General features: G+C 48.9%; 1 pseudogene; it reads right to left on the bottom strand.

The window, feature by feature from the left end:
• Nucleotides 1-7,109: 7,109 nt before the first annotated feature.
• Nucleotides 7,110-7,646, bottom strand: LOC132435520 (reticulocalbin-1 pseudogene; annotated as a pseudogene).
• Nucleotides 7,647-7,850: the final 204 nt, after the last annotated feature.

The following is a 7,850-nucleotide window of genomic DNA, read 5'->3' as shown; positions in this document are numbered from 1 at the left end:
TCCCACCCCCAGTTGAGAACTTTTGCTTTTATTATGTCTGGGACATAACACGGTACCTGACATCATAATGTAGTGGGAAGAGTAGGGATTACGAGCCAGGCTGATATGAGCTTAAATCCAGCCTCTACTGTTACTACCATGTGATTTTAGGCAAGACCCTTAATCAGTTCTAGCTTTGTTTTCTCATCTGAAAAATGAGCATGATATTGGCTCTTCAAGTTTGTAGTCAGTCAAATGAGGTGATTTATGGGACTGTCTGGCCCAGAGAAGATCCTTGACATATGTTCATTCCATTTGCTTCCCTCTGGGAGGTACTGATGGTGGGCAGTAGGGGGGTGGGTCACGGGGTATTGAATCTCTCGTGTCCCTACGGCGTTGCAAGGGGATGGACGCTTCAGAACGCCTGAATCTGAAGAGTGTTAAATTAGAACTAAAAGTCCAAAGTGTTTAGAATCTTAATTTTTTGTTCCAATTCCTGAAATATCACTTTCCTTTGTTGAAAACAGGAGTTATCTAGGTGCTGTTCGCTTGTTGGAATGCATTTGGTAACTCTTTTTTTTCCTCCCTGTAGACACACAAATAACTACTCTCTGCTGTGATGCGTTCACCCTTTAACAAATCACTGTCACATCAGAATTCAGGGTCATTCTCATAACAAGCCAGGTAATTAATACCTTGGTAGAATTTGGACAGCGAAAAGGCCCAGAGGGGAGAAATGAGTTCCTCAAGGCTACACAGCAAGTCAGTGGCTTGCTTGGCCTAGAACCAAGTCAGCTGGCTCCTGGGAAGTCCTCTTGCTCCTGGTGCCACAGGAATTGGTGGTGTCTGTGGTGGCATAGCCATGGGGGTGGTGTGACAAATCAGGCTTGGGGACGGAGAGGCGAGGACAGGAGTGTATTAGTTTGCCAGGGTGGCTGTAACGAAGTACCACGAGACAGGTGGTTTAAACAGCAGAGATTTATTTCCCCATAGTTCTGGAGGCCAAGCTGTAGGGTTGGTAGAAACCCAAGGCCTCTCTTCTTGGCTCACAGATGGCCGTCTTCTCAGCATGTCTGCATGTTACCGTCCCTCTGTACACGTCTGTGTCCTAATCTCCTCTTCTCATAAGGACACCAGTCATATGTGGGATTAGGGCCCATGCTAGTGACCTCATTTTAACTTAAGTACCTTTTTTTTTCTTTTTTAAGTTACCTTTTTAAAAAGAGCCTGTCTTCAAATACAGTCACATTCTGAGGTACTGGGGGGTTAGCGCTTCCACGTACGAATTTTGAGGGACGCAATTCAGCCCATCACGGGAAGGGTGAAGGGAGTCTGGGAAGATGCTGGAGGAAACTGAAAAATGAGACAGCCGAGGAGGGGAAATAGAGTGGAGAGGTTTGGGACACAGGATGGCCTGAGGTGAAGGGTGGGAAAGCCCAGCGGAAGTGCTTTTCTCTCACCCACCTCTTGCCTCCTCTCCAGCCCCTCCTCACTTGATTTCTTTCTCTCTCTCTCCGCGGTCGCCTGTCCCTGGCTCTCTCTTTCTGCTGCTTTGATTCTATCTCTCCAGAACTCTCTCTGTCCCTTCCTCTCCAAGAAAGCAGAAAGCCTGGGGGAGTAGCGTGGGACACGAGGAGGACATTTTGCGTGTGATCATTTAGTAAGCTGGTCCAGGTTTTAACACAAAAGCCACTGCAAATAAATGCTGTTCGATTAATAAACAGGGCTTCCCTTCTCCGCACAATTAGCAGAGAAGCTGGAGTCGCCACAAAAGGGGCCTGTTGGTCCTGGGTCTGCCCGATCCTCTCTCCCTGGCTTTAGCTCTGGGGGCTCTTGCCCTAATGTCTCCTGATGGGGGAGGCCATGACCACGCTGTCATTCCTGTCCTGCCATGGGGCTGGCACACCATCTCGGGGCTGAAAGAAAGGAAGGATGCCTTCTGGGGGTATGTGCTGTCCTCAGCAGCAGGCACCGTGGGGCTTTGGATGTCACTCGACACAGCTCCTTCTTGGAAAGACGGAGGCCCAGAGAGGAGGTGTGACTGGCTCAAGGTTGCACAGCTTAGCGGTGCAGAGCTGCATCCTGACAGCAGCCCATCCCCTTGCCAAGGCCCCGTGCAGCGCCCCAGGTCACTGTCCCTGCATAGCTCCACCCCGCTCCCCCTGACCCCTTCCTCTGCTTGTCCGTGGGCGTGGGTGTGGGCTGCCGTGTTCTGCAATTAGCACCCAGCGTTTAGGGTCCAGAGCACTGGGGTCAGACTTCCAGGAACATCCTGGGAAGGAAGTGAGCCTTGAAGGTCCTTCATTTCCTGGGACTTGGTGCCCTGAAGTCACTGCTTCTCAGAGAAGGAGAGAGGGGACCAGCAAGCGGGAACAGAGATGTCTTTGGGGGAAAAGGTTCGGGCTGGACCGGAAGAACGGAGGATCCCAGACTTGCTGAGCGAGATGCAGAGTGAGGCAGGAGACAGACTTGCAGGTGGGGAGGGCAATGAGCCTGTTCAGTCAGGGGCTGCCCTCACCAAGCACCGCAAACGGGGGCCTTGAAACAATGGACATTGATTCCCTCACAGATCTGGAGGCTGGAAGTCCAAGATCAATTTGTCGGCAGGACTGTGATCTCCCTGAAGGCTCCGGGGGAGATTCTGCTCCATTCCTTTCTCTTAAGTTCTGCTGTCACCAGCGACGCTTGGCTAGTAGACGCTTCGCTCCGATCTCTGCCTCTGTCATCACGTGGCTGCCTTCCCTCTGTGCCTGTGTCTCCGTGTCTTCTCATGACACCAGTCAGACTGGATTTAGGGCTTGTCCTTCTCCAGTGTGACCTCCTGTTAATTAATTAACTATTCCTATAAAGACCCTGTTTCCAAATAAGGCCACATTCTGAGATTCTGGGAAAGACTTGACTTCTGGGGGGACATAATTCAACTCAGCCCAGGGTCTCAGGGGAGCTAGGTACCTGGCTCAGCCTCGCTCAGGCTTCCCAGGCCGTAAGATGGAAGATGCAGCTAAAATTGATGGCGGGCTGACCTCAGAGTCTGGACTTCCCCTGGCAGCCAATGGACACCTATAGCTTCTGTCGGCCTCTGAAACAGACACAGACGCGTCAAGAAAGGTTCTGGGGCTGCGGCATCGCCATGTAACCCTTTATGAGAGGTCGGGGCTAGACGGGAGTCCCCTGTCTGCGATCCGCCTCTTGGAATCCAGGGGGTTAGAGCGCAATCTGTGCCTTGGCCTCGTTTGGGGCCAACCTGCGGGCTCAGGAGTGTCTCGGGGGGTCGGCTGAATGCACTCAGTGTGTTCCTGACCAGGGTAAGACTCACAGCTCCCCCAAAAGAAAAACAGTTCTGGCCAAGGCTGTGTGCTGCCACACTTTGCTGAGGAGTCTGGGAAACTCACCGGTGTTGACAGAGAGAGTAGCATCTGGTAAATGTCAAGGAGGAGTCGACACGGTGAGCTCTGTGGCTCTGGGTGTGTCAGCGCCCCTCTCTGGCCTTCCTTGCCTGGGGTTCTGGGCACAGCTTCTAAGGTTTCCACTGATTCAGGTATTAAAATATTTAATCACTATAACTACCATTTTCTCTTGTGCAGCAAGAGTTTGTGTTCCTTTTACAAAGCCCCTCTGGACAGTTTATCTTACTTAATCTTCTCACCCTGCTGGGGTCAGTAAGTCAGGTGTCACGCTCACATTTCACAGATAAAAGGCCTGAGGCTGAGTGATCGAGCAGGGCCCCAGCACTGCGCAGTCAAAGCATTTGCGATTCAATGTTTAGTGCCTTAGCCCAGCATCCCAGGTCCCAAAATAGTTCCGTACTAGTGGACTCTTTCGACAGCTATGTGTTGAGTGCCTGTTCTTAGCTAGGCCCTGCACTCAGCACGGGGGGCCATGCAAGTTAACAAACCGATAAAATCTCTGCTCTCTTGGGACTTCATTGAACAGGAGAAAAACAGCAATAAACAAACAGATGGCATGTCAGAGGGGGGAAATAAGGCAGGATGAGAAGGGTAGGGGCCATCTCAAGCTAGAAAGGCACTGCAATATTGTGTAGAGTGTAGACTTAGGGGGTCTCTCTCCTCAGGTGATACTGAAATAGAACCCTAAAAGGACGTGAGGGTGCAAGCCATGTGACTGCAGGAGGAAAAAGCATCCCAGGTGATGAGGGCGGCAAGTACAAAGGCCCTGAGGTAGGAACAAACTCGATGTGTTCATGAAATACAGGGAGGCCAGGGGCTCACATTCAGATTCTACATTTGAGACCTCCCAGGAGAACAAGGTGTATTTTTACTACCTTTTCCAAACACCATCTATTTTGGAAATATAAATGTATCAGCCATTGCTTTAAAACAGTTTAATCATAAGATGTTCTTCGCCCTCTGGTCCTCTTTCACCTTGAGACTTGGCTGTGGTCCTTGAGCAGTTCTGAGTGAGGACAAAAGGAAGACCAAGCTGAAGGGGGATGAGGCTCCTGTAGTTGTGTCATGAACATGGAGTGAGTCATCGTATGTCTGGTGTCAGCAATCGTCTGAGCAGCTCTCCAGGGGAGCTGACCATGGACCTTTGTGAGAGGTAAACAGACGGCAGCCTGGGCAGGATGAGTTACCATCCTTCTAGGCGGGGCTTGGAAGAGAGAATCCAGTCCCGGCCATGAGATCCATCCTGGTCCTAGCCCCGGATCTGTCTTGGTGCTTGCCTGGAATACTCCAGGCCTCCTTCCTCTTTTTGGAGTGGAATTCACTGCGCTCACAGAGTTTATTCAGTGCTCTAGAGATGTGGGGTTGAGTAAGGAAATCTGAATGACATCAATCCATTAGAGATGAACCAGTATTTCCTGAGCCCTTCCTAAATGTCAGGCCCTGCGTTTGGAATGTGGAGGGATACAGAGATTCATAAAACCTGGGTTCTTCTCTCTTGGGGCTTATAGACAACTGTGGGGAAAAGATTTGTGTCCAGGAAAGGCGAAGTGACGTATCAGAAAATGCACAAAGCAGCGTGAATTACCATCCCTCTGTCAGATGGGTGCTTCTCAGACCTGACCATACTAGGGAATCATCCAGGGAGCTTCTTAACGTGGCTGCACAGTGCGCTCACCCCCAGAGATGGGGAAAGGGGGGAACTTCATGTGTCCTAACCCTTGGGGTGGGCAAAGTGCAGTGGAGGGCTCTGGGCAACAGTTATTTGAGGGGATGATAGAATTTGTGGGCGAGACAGGGCCTAAGATATCAAGCCCAGTAGATAAGGGAGTGAGGCCCAGAGGGGATGTTTCCTGCCCGAGGTCACACTCAGAGTCCGTGTCAAAGTGGGACTAGGACCCAGGTCTTCTGTGAACCTTCTTCACGTTCACACCTGCCTCTTGGCTCTGATCAGCTCCTGGACATGGCGGCTCCATGACCCCACGCTGAGCTGAGCTTTCATTTATTTATTTATTTTTTGACACTCTGGTCTGTGGCTGGAGGGTTCAAGGGCCTGCTGATTTTGTCCAGAGATGGACTGAGTCCTCCCTGTGCCGCTACCTCTAGGGCAGGAAAGGGAGGTGGGGACCGGCTCAGAGACTGTAATCAGGGTATGGATTGGGGGCCAATGACAGTCACAGCTGACACCACGGTGGTAACTTTTATGAAAGTCAGGCCAGAGCAGACACGATGAAAGTTAATACGTTGATTGAAGTCTTGCCTTTGAGTATAAAAAGATGAACTAAACAAGCACAGGCTGGGGAAGGGAAGGAGGGGGGAGAGCATGGGAAAAGGGGCCTGGAAGATTCTAGCTAATGCTAGGCTCAATTTTATGGGCCAGCCATGTAGGAGGGCACTCAGTTGGCTAATGTGACCTCAGGCTGTATTACTAGAGATCCAGTGTCTAGAACAAAGGAGGTGATGATCTGACTGTATTTTGTGCTGATCTGTCTACACCTGAACATTGCTTTCAGTTGTTTGGAGATATAGTGGACTAATTGGCAATTTTTGGGAAGATGAGGGCCAGGGGAGCAAAGGGACACGAAAACATTTCCTTTGGAGAATGTTTTTTTTTTTTCCTTTGGAGAACTTTTGAAGGAAATGAGGGTCTCGGTCTTTTTTTTTTTTTTTAAATCCTCAGAGGGATCCTTTGTTTCATCCACTTTCTCCTTAAAAGGTAGAATTTCAACCTGTAAAAGTTATTTCTTCCAGTTCAGCCAGTGGCTTGGAACACTGCTTTGTCAATTGCATGGTGTAAGTGGTCCTGGGGCAGGTCCAGGTGTTGTGGCGTCACCGGGACTGGATGAGACGGGTTCCAGGGCTCCACTAAGCAGGCTTTCCTAGGACCCTACTCCCTACTCCTATCAGAGATCAGTAAGGAAATGGATTGGATGTCTATTCACTTTTTCAAAGATCAGGTCTACTTCATTTACATGTCAAGAAAAATTTCTCAAGTACGATAAAGTGTTTACCACTTTCCTATAGCTCTTCAAATGCCTGACATTCATCTTTGCTCCCTACCTTTAAAATTCCTTTCTTTTTCACATTACCTTTCTTAATTGCTTCTTATTGTAAAAAACAAAGACAAAAAACAAAGATGGGTGGATCTGTTGTGCACATTAGCAGGTCCATACAGAAAAATGCACAGAGGTTTATATGCCATTTACAGTAACAGCTCAGAGTCCAGTCAAGAAGGAGAATCTGATATCAGCCTTGCTCTGAAAGAAGCCTGTGTAGGATGAGATACCACTGAAGCTTAATCAGAATTTTCCCTCACCAATTATCTAACAGTGGCAAATGTAAAAATTATGCAGTTAAAATACATAGCAGTCACTCCATGTACTGCCCTCTCCCCACTCACCCAACTTCTGAATAATGGGACTTTTTCAAATTTTATTCCCTTTTAGTTCATATTTCATGGAAAAAGCGAAAAAGTCATGTTTTAGCAATATATCCCCATAGAGCATTGCAATTTACCAAGATTTTAATGTATTTGGACAGAAATCTTACTCAAAGATTAGTGATGACTATTTTCCAGCAAATAGTGAGTAAAAAATAATTCTAAACCCAATCTGAGGTGATAAACTTCCTTTTCTGGGGGGACACAACTGCTGAGACAATTGTAGCAATTATCCAGGACAATAAAAGAAAGCTTATGACAGTCTGTCATATTATGGTGAGTGTGCATCAAAGCTCATCATGGTTTTTGGTGAGATCTTCCCCATAATTAGTAGCTTGGCTTCCAACAAACATGTTCCAGTTGTCCAAGATCTCCTCCTTAGTGAGCTTCTCATCCTTGTTTTTGTCCGGCTCGTACACCAGGTGCCTGGCCCCAGCATGCGCGTGGTCATAACCTTGCGGGAGGATCCAGCGGCGATTCTCATCTCTGTCCAGCTTCCTGTCCTTGTTCAGATCTCAGAATTCATTAAACTGCTCCCGTTCTGACAGCACCCAGTCTGGCTCAGGGCCATTCTCCTCGTGGGAAAACATATCAGCAATATACTCATCCTGATACACAAGGCCATCCCCGTTCTCGTTGAGGTCCTCCAGAGTTTCCCGAACCACAATTTCCTTCACGTGCTCAAACTCCTCAGGGGGCAGAAAGGTGGTGAACTCCTCCCGGGTGGCTGTCTGGTCACCATCGAGGTCCGCAGGCTTGAACCTTCTCTCATCGCATGGCAGCATCTTTTTAAAGGTGTGATGATCTGAAGTCTCATGAAACTCTGTGGGACCACAGGTATCTTTCAAGGTGCAACGGACGTTGTGTTTTGTACAGACTCAGGGGAGAGGGAACTTAGAGCTCGGTATGTGGATTACTGCCCCTTGCGGTTGTGATCTTCACATCCCTGGAAGCAGTCACGTGAAGCCTCTACCAGAGAAGGGATTGCTCTAAATACTAGTGATAACGACAGCTGACATTTGTCAGGT

Source organism: Delphinus delphis, chromosome 12, assembly GCF_949987515.2.
Source record: "Delphinus delphis chromosome 12, mDelDel1.2, whole genome shotgun sequence".
Taxonomy (NCBI): Eukaryota; Metazoa; Chordata; class Mammalia; order Artiodactyla; family Delphinidae; genus Delphinus; species Delphinus delphis.
The sequence above is the reverse complement of the archived record's forward strand: the minus strand, read 5'-3'. Positions and strand labels throughout refer to the sequence as shown.